At 47.4% G+C, this 16,834-nt stretch overlaps 1 protein-coding gene across 3 annotated transcripts in view; it reads right to left on the reverse strand.

Annotated features, from left to right (window-relative positions):
• Nucleotides 1–16,834, reverse strand: part of CACNA1E (calcium voltage-gated channel subunit alpha1 E) — a 406,234-nt gene that overhangs the window by 161,899 nt on the left and 227,501 nt on the right. The gene's annotated exons all lie outside the window — the stretch shown is intronic.

Raw genomic sequence — 16,834 nt, forward strand, 5'->3', positions numbered from 1 at the left:
AGAGCTTTTCTTTGGAGCAGTGTCCTCTTATTTAAGATGCTGAGTCTCCTCCCACTGACCCAGTCAAGCCCCTAGACTCGACAGGCTGGCTGTCCTCCACTTCTCTCCCCTCCCCGCTCCCTGAGTGACACACACACGCACACGTGTGCGGGGCGGGGGTGATGACAGACAGAGAGTGCATCGGAGGCGGCGGCCCACCTGCGCACGCAGTGCTCAGCGGGTAGCAGGCCTGACACAGTGGGAATGTGTTCCTCTGGGAACCTGCCTGACTGGGGGTGGTGAGCCCACCCACTCCCTGGGCAAACAGGCACACATGGCAATTATCACATTAATCTCCGGGGGATGGGGGCGATGGGGGAGGGCAGGGGTGGGAGGAGCTAGACTGGAGAGAAAGATGGGCATGAGGATGGCAGGAGGCAGGGGGTCCCAGGGTTTTCCAGGCACAAGGCTGAAGGTAGGGCTAGCCTCCGTAGTTGGAAGCAGGTCTCTATCAGTGTTCCACAGGGCTCTGTGGAAAACAGGCTGAAGAGCCTCCTCCTGGATGTCCACGCCTTTCACAGAGCAGCTTCTACCAGGGAGGCTGAATGACCTACGGCTGCAGAATTGGGAGACTGATGAGTTGGGACTGGGAAAATATGGGGGTTCTTTCAGGGGAAAAAGGGTCCTTTCAGGGGGGAGAAAAGGTCTCTCAGATACACCTACTCCCCAGGCTAGAGGCGCCAGCAGGCAACCCCCAGCCTGGCCCCCAGCAGGGTTCCTCGGCCAGCGCGTCACTAGTGTCTTGGGCTGGATGATTCAAGGCTGGCTTGGGGAGGAGGACACTATCCTGTTCACTGCATTTGCAGGATCCCTGGTTTCTACCTATTAGATGCCAACAGCATTTTTCCCAGTTGTGACAACACAAAGTGGCTTCAGAACTGCCAGATGTCCCAAGGGGGCAAAAACGGCTTGCTATTGAGAACTACTGGCTTAGAGACTCTTGTCTCAAAGACAGCTTTGGAATTACCAACTGGACTCAAGTCAAGGGATGGCTGCAACAGCAGCCCTGGGCTGTCAAAGAAGCCAGGCCATTCATTTCCACAGAAACATCTGTCCAAGGGGACTTCCCTGGTGGTCTAGTGGTGAAGATGCCACACTTCCACTGCAGGGAGCACAAGTTCGATCCCTTGTCAGGGAACTAAGATCTTGCATGCCACATAGTGAGACCAAAAAAAAAAGTCCAAGGCCTCTGCTGACCACTCCAGGGACAGAAAATTCAGAGAGGGCAAGAGTGGAATAAAGGAAAGGGGCAGAGACCAAAGACAATTCCACAATTCCACCTTCCCTGATGGTATGATACCTGGGCACCCATCATTGCCCAGCTTGCTGGCCTCCCCTAGGCCCGCACTTCATTCCAGCACCAAGTGAATACCTCCTTTTCATCCCGAGAGACTTGAAGTCCACGGCCCAGCACCAGAAGTCATGGTTTGTACGACAAATGTGTGGACCATGTATTAATACCAAGTGACAGATATTCTCCTAGATACTGGGGACAAATGATGGACAGAACAGTCCCAGGTCCTGGTCCACATGAAGTAGTATAATGGGGAGACCCCCATTAAATAAGTGAGCTCACACAGCCTGTTCGACTTTAAACTGAGGGGAGGGTGATGAAGGATCACTCCGGGAGCTGACCTGAAGGTGCATCTGATCTGGTTCAGGAAGTCAGCAAAGGATTTGCTGAAGCTTTCAGAGTAAAGCATCACATGAGTTTAGGAAACTACCTTGGCAATGGCAGCAGAGGTTAGAAAGGCAGAGGAAAGGTTTATTATGGAGGGGAAAGGGAGAAGAGGAAAAGGTTTAAATTAAGAAGTGCTCACAATCATAAAAAACAAGTTTATGCTTACCAAAGCAGAAAGGGGGATAGTGGGGTAAATTAGAAGCTTGAGATTACTATACACGTTACTATATATAAAATAATATATAAAATAGAAAACTGACAGGGACCTACTGTATAGCAAAGGAAACTCTATTCAGTGTTTTGTGATAACCTATAAAGGAAAAGAATCTGAAAAAGAATTGATCGATATATGTGTGTGTGTGTGTGCGTGCGCATGTGCATGCATGTAACCGAACTGCTGTGCTATGCACCTGAAACTAACATGCTGTAAATCAGCTACACTTCAATTAAAAAAAAAAAGAGATTAAGAAGTGCCAAGAGGTAGGGGACACATGAGAAGAAAAATGAGGGCAGGGAACGCTGACACCGAACTCCTGCCTCTGCAGTAGCAGCCCCCAGGCACCTGGGTGGATGTTGTACTGAAACATTCATAAATCATAAGGGCACCACCCTCAGTGGATTTTTTCAAAGTGTACATAACTGTGCAGCCAGCATCCAGATAAAACCAGGCTTCCCTCACATCCCTTCCTAGGAATCATCTCCTTCTTCTCAAATGTAACGGTCTCCTGACTTCTATATCCATCAATTACGCTGGCCTAATTGCCGGGAGAAATATCAATAACCTCAGATATGCAGATGACACCACTCTTATGGCAGAAAGTGAAGAGGAACTAAAAAGGCTCTTGATGAAAGTGAAAGAGGAGAGTGAAAAAGTTGGCTTAAAGCTTAACATTCAGAAAACTAAGATCATGGCATCTGGTCCCATCACCTCATGGGAAAATAGATGGGAAACAGTGGAAACAGTGTCAGACTTTATTTTGGGGGGCTCCAAAATCACTGCAGATGGTGACTGCAGCCATGAAATTAAAAGACGCTTACTCCTTGGAAGGAAAGTTATGACCAACCTAGATAGCATATTAAAAAGCAGAGACATTAGTTTGCCAACAAACGTCCATCTGGTCAAGGCTATGGTTTTTCAGTGGTCATGTATGGATGTAAGAGTTGGACTGTGAAGAAAGCTGAGTGCCGAAAAATTGATGCTTTTGAACTGTGGTGTTGGAGAAGACTCTTGAGAGTCCCTTGGACTGCAAGGAGATCCAACCAGTCCATCCTCAAGGAGATCAGTCCTGGGTGTTCATTGGAAAGACTGATGCTGAAGCTGAAACTCCACTACTTTGGCCACCTTATGTGAAGAGTTGATTCACTGGAAAAGACCCTAATGCTTGGAGGGATTGGGGGCAGGAGGAGAAGGGGACGACAGAGGATGAGATGGCTGGTTGGCAACACCGACTGGATGGGCATGAGTTTGAGTAAACTCCGGGAGTTGGTGATGGACAGGGAGGCCTGGTGTGCTGCAATTCATGGGGTCGCAAAGAGTCAGACACGACTGAGCGACTGAACTGAACTGAATTAAGAAATCAGGTCTCACATTTCTCTCAATGTCCTGAGCCATCCACATTCCCTCACTGCTCAGGGACTTAACATTCGGAAGAACCCTCCTACTGTTGAGCTCTCACCAGCCTGGATGTGGCAGAGTCTGTGCTGTCCCCAGTGGTCTTCCTTTAGAGCAGGTGGACCAGCCCCCCCCCACCCCCCGGCAGCTCTGAGTTTTGGCTGCTAATGGCTCACACCTGGATCCTCCTGAGAAGTAGGCCCCCGGCTGACAGACCCTCCTCATCTGGGAGTTTATGCCTATCCTGGGGGCCATGACCTGGAACCAACAGCTCACTGATACAAGGGTGTCGCAGGCCCAGCCCCTTCCCCTTCCCCTCTGCGCGGGACAGCCTCCGTGGTGCAAGCTAAAAGGTGTACAACTACGTCTCTGTCTAGTATTTTCTCCTGACCTATTCAACTTTCCTCCTATTAGTTCAGGCTTCCCCGGCGAGCAGTCCATCAGTAAAATCATTGACACAAAAATCTCTGTCCCAGAGACAGTTGATAGGGAATCTGATTTGAGGCATTAAATCGTTTTCTCATCAGGGTTTGACTAACCTCACAAAGCAGTAACACTCTGCCCCGAGCCACCCAAATGGATAGTAGATGATGTTTCTAAAGGCAGAGCCACTGCCCTTTGACCACAGTCACATTTTAGCGAAAGGAGGTACGATGTACAGTGCACCCTATGACCACTAAGCAAGTTAAGGCCTGTGGACCACGTTGTACCAGGAATTCTAGCCACCATCTAAGTAGATTACAGGAACACACTACCCAATCCATCACTTGGTAGAGGAGGAAACTAACTAAGGTCTGGACAAGCAAAGTAATGGGGCCACAATCTAGAGCCACATGGGGTCAACTTCTTGAGGACGCTTGACTGCCCATTATCTCACTTGGTCTCTTAATAGCAATCCTACCCACTCTACCACCACCTTCTAGGGCAGAGCCACAATAAAGAAGAAAGCCAACACGAGGGTCTGGCAGCCAGAAGGTAAGAGCTGTATGTCTCAGACCCCAGGCAAGAAAGCAGGGTCGGGGGAGCAGGTGGAAAGAGTGAGGACAGAGAGCCTGAGTGAAACATGGCCACCTGCTGCCACCCAGCAGGAAGGCGGAGCCTGTCAGTCCTGGAGGCAAAGCATTCCATTATGTCTCAGACCCCTGCGTGTATTTAATAAACATGCTAAGTCTCCCCACATAAACAAGCTCCAAAGGCAGCATCTGGCTTAGCCAGGGGCCTGAGATAAGTAATCAAGGCTTTCCACGCATTCTGGTCCTTTGCAGTCCCCCAGATTTGATGGCCAGCGGCCACTTTCTCCTCTTGCCTGGACTGCCAGCGACTGTCACTGAGGATTCGGCACTGCCTTAGCCCACATGCAAAAGTACCTCCAGAGGGACTTCCTACTGGGCCTTTCACCACTTATTCTTCCCCTTCTCTGACCAGTGGAAAAACAGAGCAGGACCAGTGGGCCCAGGACGAGAGCCAGAAAAATCTGCTCTCCCACCGTGTTCACAGGCAGCAGCATGATGCCATCAAGCCCACCCTCGGGAGCTCTGCTTAGTATCACCGACCAGCAAACACTGCCCCACCCTGGACGTGGGTGGCGATCACCACTGGGGCTGGGCATACAGGTATGGATGTATCTGTGAAAATCCATCCACACTCCTGGGAAGAGGACGCAAATAAATGTCAAAGTGAGGGCGGATGAGCAGCGCTCCATCTAACCAGGAAGGCTGCCATGACCTTGTCCACGCAAGTGAGCGCCTTCACGCCCACACAGCTCGGGGCCCGGCTGTGCTGAAGAACGCTTTGGTAAATCCTAACGGTTCCAATAATGTTGTTATGTGAGGTTTGCTGTCTCTTCCCTTTCTGATCACTGGCCCCAAAGCCCAAAATGGAGATAACACATCTGTTCAAGATCTTGTACTGTTGAAGCCGGGATTGGGTTCCACAGGGGCTCAATAGTCTATTCTTTCTACTTGTGTGTATGCATGAAATTTTCTATAATAAAGAGTTTTTAGATTTTCCCCAAATAAAACTGTATAGGTTATTTATATGGTTCAGGGTCATATGTGGGTTTTTAGAGAATCCTTTGTGGCAAAACACTGAAAAATGGTAACAGTGATGGTAACTGGGCAAGGGTAGAAATTAGTGATTTTATTTAAAAATATTTTTATCCTTTCCTATACTTTGCAGCTTTTTCTGCAGTAACTAGTGGGTTTTGTTTTGTTTTCATGGTCAGAGAAAACATAAAGAGTACTGTAGGGAAATAGCCAGAGAGAAGGGAAGGCCCTCCTGCCAAGCAACTGCAGCAGAGTGCTGGGGAGGTCAGCTTCCCTGGGGTCACTGGGAGCTGGACAGTTGACCACACAGCGAGCCATCCAGGCTGAGATGCTGCTCACCTCTGGGAAAAGGTGAGCATGCTGTTCTGATGCTGCCATATGTACGTTGGCCAAGTTGGCCACTCAGAGAGGAAATGAACAAGGATACTTCCAGGACTTCCCTCGTGGTCCACTGGTTAAGACTCTGAGCTTCCAGTGTAGGTGGTACAGAGATCGATCCCTGGTTGGGAAGCTAAGATCCCACATGCTGCAGCACAGCCAAAAATAAATAAATAAAGAGGTTGTTTTTTATGATGATCAGCTAACACACATCACCCTTCTACCCAGTCTACACGGCTGGTTGACGAGAGACTGAATGTATTCTTGCAAGAAACTCAAGCACCAGAAAGAGCTCAGAGAATGAGAGAAGACATGAGTCTCAGGAGACCCTCCCTTTAAGGCCCAGGGACAAAGGGTACATGAGGCTTGACAGACCCTCTGCATTGTGAGAGTTCTGTGTAGTTTAGAAAGGCTATACTAATGCCCTGATGACACAGGGCAGCAGGTCTTCAACCAGTCCCCGGCTGGTTCTCTGCTCCATCCCACAGTCCTCAGAGGTCAATCCTCCTAGTTACGATCATTTGCTGCCATTTCCACGAGTCCCCTGTCTCCTCCAGTTAAACATCTCTATTTCCCATTCGTCTAACATGAATTCTGTACCTTTCATCATCTTGAAGTTTAGAAGGAAGAACAGCATCTTGTACAAGCCCCTTACTTTAGGAATGAAGAACCAAAGGTCAAAAAGCTGATTTCTGAAAGATATTCCCTAGCTGATTACAGAAGTACAGCTAGGACTTCTGACCCCCAGGCTACCTTCTATTCTCCCCCACATCATTTAGTATTGAGATTAAATATATGGTCCTACTCCCTCTGGTCATTTGTATGTAGTTACTCTAGCCTCCTGCTCTCCCTTGGAAGCTCCCTAAAGTAGGACACCATGATGATGTCTTACTTCTGAAGGTTCAGAGACTGGAGCTATGAACATGGCTATCAGATTTCATGAAGAAAGGAGTGAGGCTGGAGATGTCCTGGAAGGCATCCTGGGGCTGTGCCTTCACCTGGACTTGAAGTAGGACAAGGATGTAGATTGGCCCATCGATGGAGGAAGACAGTCCAAGAGAGGGAAACAAGCGGGAATGATGAGGCCACAAAGAGTAGTCGTGGGGAGCAGCGAGTAAGGCAAGATGAACAGGAGCAGGTCCAGGCTTCCCTGGCAGACCAGTGGTTAAGAATCCATCTAGCAAAGCAGAGGACACAGGTTCAATCCCTGGCCCGGGAAGATCTCACATGCCTTGGGGCAACTAAGCCTGTGCTCCCCAACAAGAGAAGACGCCACAAGGAGAAGCCTATGCACCACAATGAGAGAGTAGCCCCCACTCACTGCAACTAGAGAAAAGCCCGAGTGTAACAATGAAGACTCATCACGGCCAAAAATAAGTAAATAAATAATTTTTTTTTAAAAAAGAGGAGCAGGTCCTGGAAGACCCTGAATGGGGGTGTAAATGTTTGGATTTGCTCACTACCCTAGAGCTCTTCCTTTCTTCTACCTTCCCTCTCTGCCAAGCCATGCGTTCCCTCATACTAAGCCTGTTCAGTCTCCAGAAGGATTCCCTGAAGCACATCACTCGACTTTTCTCTAGAATTTCCCAGCACTTAGGTGCACCCCGTAGCAGCATGCATATTCATTCAACATTTTTGAGTGTGTACTCTGAACATGATGAATGAGAAAGGAAAACAGCCTTGAGGGCCTTGGTATCCATAAGGAGGTAAGTCATGAGTATAAATGCCTATAATTGAAAATAGAGCATTAAGTACTGCACTTGGGTTTTATTTGTACTTGTTTACAGACCCTCTTTATATGCGTTCTGTCTCTCTCATATATTAGTCCTCCCTTTCCATTAGGGTTGACGGGTTCTTATCGACAGAACCACATCCTTTATCCACTCTACTAATGCCTACAAACAAAGAGATTCTCAGTAACACTATGAACTAGCAGATTTTAACACTACTACCATTCTTCTGCCTCACAGGCCTATGAGTTTCCTTTTCTGGAAATAAATATATCACCTGTAAAATGGCATCTCTGTTGACACACAGCAAGTACACTTAGCTAACTGAAATATTCAGTACAGCACATAAGAGCAGACACTCAAGAAAAGAGCTTCAAGTATAATCATTTTTCGTGGCTTTCATTCCCTCCATAATGCCTTCTGAGTAGGTAAATTAATTTATCATCCAACATCCATGTTTTAATTAATGACTGCGTGTCAAACACTATGTAAGGCTGGTAAGCCCAGCTGCTTCCCTAAAGAAGCCCCAGGCCAGTTAGTTTCATTTATTTTGTGGCCACAGGAACCACTCTTAGTCCTTGGTAAGAACGGCTTGAAAGCAAGGTATCATAGCTTTGATGTCTTTGTATCTTCTGACTTTAAGACATAGCTCTTAAAAACATGCTCAGTGGGTCTGCACTGGTGCTGGTAATGGGGATAATGAAATGTTCAGTCCCATGATTTATTTATTGTGGGATAAATATGCCTATTTATCAGCCAGGGGTCTGAGAGTATCTAGGTGAGGTTCTTAAGTCTGATCTGTCCTGCTGGATCAGTTTCTCCAAGAATGCTGGGCTGCACATGGGCCCAAAACATCACTCTACTCACCTCCATGGCCATTGGGAGAGCCTGGCTCAGCCTGAGTCCCCAGGGCTGGTCACCTCCACTTGTGAGCAGCTTTGTCCACTCACCCCAGTGTTAGACAAATGTTATTTTCTGTGTGTGCCATGATGTGAAAAAGAATAGGAATCACTGTGCCAGACACCATCTGTCAGGGACACTGAGGAGGGAATTCCTCACTTGAGTAGGTGCCTACATCAGACAACAGATGTGGGGTCCCTTCCCACTCAGACCCAGATTCCTCACTGTGGTTCTCCTCTATCTCATGGACTTGAATTCTCTGGTCTTTTCCCCAAAACCCTCCCTTTTCTCATCTTTTGATTTCTACTAACTTGTTTACTCTGCTGCTGCCCTCCTAGACACTCATCTTGGTGGTTCTTCTTCTTTCCCCAAAGATACACAGGGTGCGTTCCAACTGAGCATTCCTATTGGCTTAGGGGAGTAACAAGGCTGAAACAGAATACAGATAATAAAGTAATAATGTTCACTGCTTTCCCAATCTGGTAACCACTGGAAAAAAAAAATCTCTTTTGGTCTTTATCATTCTTTGCACAACTTTCATTGCTGTACATTAGGGTGGAATGTACTGAAATCAACCATGTCGGGTGACACATACAAGACTGCATATGAGCTGTTGGATGGCAAATCCAACATGGACCCAATCAAACCTATTTCTGGAGGTACTAAATGTACACCAAGAAGACCTGATTAAAACATTTTTATCTCCACATTTTCCTGTGACTTACACCCTAAGGCTCCAATGTAATTGAGAAGGAAAAAGAATCAAGGCTTCCATTCATTAAGCATCTAGTCTACACTGAACACTGAGCCAGGTGCATACCAACCACGTGTAAGAGAGATGCAACTGTAATTTCATATGTTAGAAACAAAACAATAAAATCCAGGCTCATAAAACCTGAGGACTTGCCCAAGGCCCCATCGTCAGTGTATTATTGAACCAAAATCCAAACCCATGTTTGATTTCCTCTTAAGACATGACATGGTGTTGCCTCTTGTATGGTGGGGGAGGGGGAGAGAAAGAGAGAAATAAAAAATTTTAACATGGAACATATCAGAACAAAGCTATGAATGCAGGTATTTACAACAGCAGTGACAGCAAAAAAAAAAAAAGTAGTTCTCATCAATTGCATATTGAAATCCTATCTAAATATTATATTGTTTCCAGACCTTTGAAAAACACCTTAATGCAATGATTTCTTCTCATTTCTTCCAGATAAGGTTGGAAGACTGTCATAGAGAGTTCCCTGGCTAGTAGTGCAACAGTCACTCTGTTGCCAGGGTGATCTTGTTAAGTGGGACAAGTGACTTCCAGCCACGGCTGGCTTCAGTCTTCAGAGGAGGGCAAAGCTGTCATTTCTAACCAACATCTCTCATCTGTCAACATCTCTCTAACCTGTCTCTCTTCTGCTTAAAACCCTCCAAAGGCTGCCCATGCCATATCTCCTACCACGAGAGACCCCAGCCCAACCTCTCTGGCTCATCTCACTGCCCCCGCCTCCTTGTATAACCAAGTCACATGGCCACACCGAGATTCTTACAATTATCCCACATGCCACTTTCTTACACAGCTCTGTGCTTTTGCTCATATAGTTCCCACTGCCTAGGATACCTTCTCCGCCTTTTCCTCCTGGAAAACCTCTGATTGAAGGTTTTACCTTCACCCAGAAACCCTCCCAGAGTCGGTCATTCTCTTCACTCTCTGCACATAGGCTACCATGTCACTCAACTCTGTCCCATACTCATGGCTTACTGGTATGCCTTTCTCTACAGAGCTGACACTGCCCAAGAACGAGGAGAAGGTCTTCTTTTTCTGTCTGCCTCAGAACCCAAGTTAGTTCCCAGTGGGTACTCAGTGCCCAGTGGGTACTTTATTCAGAGTGAATAAAAAATGAAGTTAATACGCTGAATGTGTCATGACTGAGCAACGAAGCACAGCACAGCACACGACTCTGATTAAATCTAAGACAAGCAAAAGAGAGAAAAGAAAAGGTGATGAGAAAGAGGATTTCTTAAAGAGTTAATTAAATGTCCAGAGGGGTTTTTTTTATCACTAAGAGGGCAGAGTCACAGGTTGCCTAGAGGGGTTTATCAGGGATTATCACTTAATATGCCCTTCCCAAGTATATCTGGCCACTAAAGGACTTCATCCTCCAATATTCTTCTTCAGAAGAAAAGCTCTATCACTCTTATCTCTGATGAACTCAGGAAAGAATTAAAAACAAAACTGGTAGATTCTGCCATTACATTCAGCTACAGTTTCAGCTGTAAAACTGAGTTTGAGGGAGGTGGAAAATACAGACTTGTATGTGGACTGTGGTTCTTACACGACCCCAGGCAGAGATTAGGAGAACTCTTTCTGACTGTGAAACTATTGGGTTGGCCAAAAAGTTTGTTTGGGTTTTCCATAACACCTTACGGAATAACCTAAAAGAACTTTTGGCCAACCTAATGGAACAGAGAAACACATCTCTCAGTAGATGGTGAAGGGGGTTGAGGGGGAGGGAACTAAGAGGGGAGAGAGCAGCCTCTTTGGGAAAGCATCAAAAAAACACAATCTCTCTGCAGTGGCCAGAGGGTACGAAGGTGACGGGAAAGAAAACATGTCTCAGGGAAGGTGACCCTGGTTCTCTCAATGTCAAAGCTAAGCTTGAAACTTTCTAGATCCCAGATGGGGAGTTCTGTGTTCTGTCCTCCTAAGCTTTGTTGGGTAGAGATGCTTCTACAGCTGGAAATTCATTTAAGCCTCCACCTGAAACCCCCACTCATCTTCTCAAAGATGAAGAAATGCATTGTGAAAAATTCTGGCCATCCTTCAGGGCCTTTCTTTTACCTCTTCTGGATGAACCAATACCCTGATCACCCAGACAGGGCCCTCCAGTGCCCCAGGGGCTTTTCCAACTAGTTTTGAGATCCTCTAATTTCCATATTCAGAGCTCGCCCCAAACCATCTGCTTGGCTTAAACCCTGACCATGTATTTAGTCTGAAGAGTATACATTTCTTGAGACAGACTCTCTTGATATTCAACATGAGGTCACACAACATCAATAATAAGAGTCAACACTTTTGGGAGCAATTCCGATGTAACGTTTTGCCCACAGGTGCACACTTAATTTTCTCAAGAATCCTTTGAAGCAGATACTAGTAGCATAGCCTTTTTCTCTCATAAGGAAACTGAGGCACAGAGCAGTTGGCTAGCCTGCCTGAGGCTGCACAGACAGCAAGTGACAGGGTGAGGACCACACCAGCTGTCTGATAACTGAAACACAGAAAATGCTCCACACTCATTACACATTAATGTTATTTAAATAGGTTAAGTTCAGTTCCCTTTAACCCTTGAAAATAGGGGGAGAAAGAATGAATGAATCACTATTATTTATATCTGTCTCATCTAAATATTTTACTTGGAGACTGTACCTACTTCTAAACCTCTTATCATTTGCAGGGGATTGTAATATTTATCACACCACATAATGATTATTTACTTGTCAGGCCCCTGTACAAATGTGTGAAATCCTGGAGGACAGGGTTTTGTGGTTCATTGTATAGCGTACCTGTTACAGGACTCTGAATACTGCTCAATTCATATCTGTTGTATGAGTGGGTGAATGAGCTAATCAAATCTTTTAGAATAGAAACGTAAAGGAATATTCCAGCCACAACTAGCTCAAATTGGACAAACACAGTCTAGAACAGTGGTTCTCAAGGGTGGACCCTGGTCCCCCAGCACCAGTAGCTTTGGGGGGCCTTGCTGGAAATGCATGTTCTTGGGTCCCAGGGCAGACCTTCAGATCAAAACCCTCCAAATGAAGCTCAGCACTGAGCCACTTGTACTTTTACAAGCTTTTCAGACTATGCCTCTACAGTCTGAGAACTAATGGTCTAGGGGAAAAAAAATAGAAGTCTGTCATGGGTAGCCTCAGTTGCTATGCTGCTGTATCCAGAAGTGGAAAAAAAAAAAAGAGATCTGAGGAAAGTCTGAGGTTGAGTGGGGAGGAGGGAAGATGACAGAAGGGTGTGGGGAGAGATGAAGAGGGAGGAGAAAGAAGGTGGGTGAGAAGGAGAGACTGATTCATGCCAAAATCTGCTGGGAATGAAATGGGTTCATGATTGCAGCCACGTGTTGCCACAGCAACAGGTCCAGCACCTCCCCAACCCTCCCCTCCCCAGGATGACCAGGCAGCAGACACACCTACGCTGAGGCCTGAGCCCTGCAGAAGGATTTAAGCTTCAGCAAGCTGGAAAAACACAGTTAGGAGAAAGCTTATGGAAGGAGCTCCCCACACAGGCTCTGGCCCCCAGCTGGACTCCTGGAAAGGCTGGTTCTTCCTAAGGGCAGCGATCAGTCCAACAGGAGGTGAAAACACAACCGTGTGGGTTTGTTCCTCCGCACCCTGGCTCACAGCGTCACACAGCCTGGCTAGGATGGCTCCGCCGCCCTGCAGGACTCATTGTGAAAAAGGATGAGTAGCTTAAGAGGAGAGGGAGAGAGCCCACCATGCTGCAGGCGTGGAAGCAGAGGAGGGCATGAGGAAGCAGGGCTCACAGACCAGGGAAGGATTACTCCAGAAGCCAGGGCAGGAGACCAAATGGGGACGGAGACATGGAGCAGGGTTCATATGAAGACAAAAGGCCAGAGGTTCAGGAGGGAGAGCAAGGGGCTAATAAGGAGCAGAGGCTCTCAAGAGCATCTCAGCACTTTGTTGGGAACGGCTGGAGCTTCCAGGGGACCCACAAGGCAATCATACATCCAACTGACTTCACTAACAAAGGCAAGACAGGGGCTGCAGGAGGACACTGAGGCAGGCAAAGCGCACAACGCTCCATACGCTAGATGGAAATAACTCCGGGAGAGCGAGTTTACAGCCAATTAGACATTAAAAGTAAGATATAATTGCTGTTGCTATGTTTGTTTCCAAGAAGAACTGTGTTATGATTAGACTAACAGCTAGTGTTAGAATTCTGAGCAAGCTGCATGGAAGACTTAGCCTCACTTTGTCTCTGCGTGAGAGAAAAAAGCAGGTGAGAAAATGCTGAATCAATAAACCACCACTATTGTTCAAGGTATCTGCCCTCTGAACACCCCTGTGCAGCCCCTGAACCCTTTTTAGGAGGGAGAGTAGGGAGAAATATGCTGAGATATCTCCCATCCAACTCCTTCTAATCCTCATAACGAGCCAACTAAGGCATTATTACAACACCCATTTTTATGGATAAGAACACCAAGCCCAGAGAAACTGAGGAACATGCAGGTCATAAAGCACTGGGTTTTGAACTCACCTCTGCCTGACTTCAAAGACCATGCTCCTTTACTGACAACAAAAGGCACAAATCTGTCCACAAAAATGGAGAGGGGAGAACTGGTGGTCCATAAGTTACTCAAAAGCTGTGTACCTATTCCAGCCAGAATTGGGTATCTTTCACTGGACAGGTTAGCCCTGTGAGATGCTATAGTGTAATGGTAAGACCCTAGCCTCCCCTCTTCTTAGTTCTGTGACACTGGGCAAATCATTTAAACTCCCAGTGCCTCAGCTTCTCATCCTGCCTAATGGGGGTGATAATCCCTCTCACGAAGCAATGCTGGGAAGATTAAGTGAAAAGCATAATCTGATAGGTAATATACACCCCACCAGGTATTAGCTGTGGGATTGCAGGCATGTTATTTAGCTTTTCTGCCCTTTGGCTGCCTCATCTCTAAAATGGCTGGATTAGAAACCATGTGGCTAAGACACTCAGCTCAAGGGATGGCAGGCAGAAAGCACGTGAAACGTGGATGCCCTGTGGTCCAGACCAGGGGTCCTCAAGCTCCAGAATCTAATGCCTGATGATCTGAGGTGGAGCTGATGTTATAAGAATAGAAATAAAGTGCACAATAAATGTAATGCACTTGAATCATCCTGAAACCATCCCCCCAACCCTGGTCTGTGGAAAAATTGGTCTTCCATGAAATTGTCTTCCTTGGTACCAAAAAGGTTGGGGACCTCTGTTCTAGCCAGCTCCCCTCCTCGGAGAGGACAAGCCCATCCCACAGCTGCCAGGATCACCCTCTCCTGAGAGCTCACAGCTGCATCCATCACTGGGCACTGTTCTGCACCTCTGAAGGGGCACCTAGCCCAGCTGGCGTGGGTCAGCCCCTCCTCTGCCCGCCTTTGGTCTCCTCACTTCCTCAGGTATTATCTCACAAAAGCACACCCCGATCAATATTCTACCTGAAATCCAGTGCAGAGTTGCCTTCCAGAAACCCCAGTCTGAGACAGGATCTCTATCTCAGTGCTCAGTAAGGAGAACTGATAACAGCATTTATGAAGTCTTCAAACTCAAAAGGCTATGAAATCATCCATGTGACTCCTGGAAGCTTTATAGAATTAGTGGCATTCTTTCAGAAACAGGACTGTGACTTGAATGTCTTTGTTTCCTCCAAGCACCTTCAAGACAGAAGATCCTCTAGAAACATATTTGACTTGTACAGACTACATTTCTATTGAGTCCAAAATCAAATCCATCTGCCTGGGTCCAGGGGGTAGGAATTTCATTTCCACAATGTTGACATACATGGTTCATAACCAGAGCACACACAGTCTCAGCAGTAAGGAACTTTAGAAAAAGAAATCCCTCTGTCAGAATAACTCTGTAAAAACAGGCCACACAAATCAAACTGGGGAAGTAGGTTATGTGAACTATTATTAGTTCTTTAAATATTAAACATTAAACAAAGCTCACATCTGTAAAGAGTTGCTGACCTGACCTTCCAGCCTTCTTGGGAGTGAGGCATGAGCTCCTGGGGGACAGCTGATCCCAGAAGAAGGCTCCCTCCAGCCCATCTCCCACCAAGGTAACAGAGAAAGTCAGTGACAGTGCTTGGAATAGAAACTAGCTCCCTTATTCCCAATGCTGTATTCCTGAGTTATACTATACCCACTATAATTGGCTCCTCTGGAAACCCAGGTACAAGAGAAAAGAGGAAATGCACAAACGTGCTCTTTCCAGGCCATGACACAGGTTAGCTCTGCACTACTGACAGTCCTCAGTGACGCCCCTGTATTGGCTGCAGGGTGGAGAGGGGCTGAGAAAGGATGTCTCTGGTGGAGAACGCAGAACTTTCAACACTCTATCAGCTCACTCAGTTCAGGGAGACTCTGGTTCAGTCTGAAGTCCATGGGGCTACACGGAGATGAGCTCTTTTCTCAGGACTCCCAGACAGACATGCTCCTATTGACATCTGTCTGAGTTCCGGTGGGGTCCTGAGATCCACGGAGCAGTCTTCTATCACCGCATGAAGCCTGGGCTGAATCTCATCTCCCTGGGTTTTTTGGAGCCAGACAGGAGGCCCTAGGAAAGGCTGTGTGGATCGGGTGGCTCCCCTGAGGCCTGGCCAGAGCCACTCATCAGAAAAAGCGGTCAAACTGAGGGTTCCTCAACAATCCACATTCAGCTTGCAATGGGAGACAATAAACGGGCATTTCAACCGGTAAGCTCTCAGCATGCTTGCTGGAGGCCGAGGAGCCAGCTTCTCCTTCTCTTCTTCCCCTGGGATGTGTGTGTGTTGGGGCAGGGTGGGGGAGGTGTTCCCTCTTCCCCTCAGCTACTCAGGGGTTCCCTTCACTCTGAGGGGCAACATCCAGATGAGTGGCCAGCAGGAGGTCCTGCGATGAAAGGTCCCTCCCCACCACCCTGCCGGCTGGGACAGGCCCTGGGAACACAGCTCCACAGGCTCCCCGGAGGCCACACACGCTCCAGGCAACTCTGGGCTCACTGAACACTGCCCAGGCCCAAAGCACTAGGCTGGGTAAGGCAATTGTTACAGGGGCACTCCCGGACCTCAGGCAGCTTAAGATACAGTCAGGGAGACTGGAAAGTGCAATGAATCAAGACAAAACAAATAATACACCAGGAAAAAAAAAACACAACACTGAGAAGAGAGAGAGCGTCTGAGGGTTTGAGTGGTCTATAAGACGTTCTCAAAAGAACAGTCATCCTGGGGCCTAAAACATGAGCGATCTCTGCAGAGGACATCCACTCTCAGCCAGAGGTCTGTCTCCGCAACAGCCCAGACTCACGAGCACTTAGCTTGGGCCATGGGACAGCCGATAATTACCTAATTAACCAAGCGTCACGCACCTGGCTGGCAGCTCCGCCGCCCTGGGCACCGAGCCTGAGAAAGTGCCCCTGTGATGTGGTGTCGAGTGGGGTTTGTTCATTCTTGGACAGCAGGCCTCCAAAGAGCACCACCCAGCTGAGGGTGACCAACTGGGCTCCTTCCAGTCAGGCCTTCTGGTTACCCGAGGACAATTCCAGAAGATGCTAGCCTGCCTGCCCTGAGAAGAATCAGGTCAGAACTGGAAAAAGCCACGCTGACACTTGGAACGTGAACAGGGCTCAGAGCCAGTATAGGTGTAAAGTCTGACACAGAGCAGGCAATTGTGTGTGCGTGTGTGTATCTCTAAATGATAA

Source organism: Cervus canadensis, chromosome 13 (genome assembly GCF_019320065.1).
Source record: "Cervus canadensis isolate Bull #8, Minnesota chromosome 13, ASM1932006v1, whole genome shotgun sequence".
Taxonomy (NCBI): Eukaryota; Metazoa; Chordata; class Mammalia; order Artiodactyla; family Cervidae; genus Cervus; species Cervus canadensis.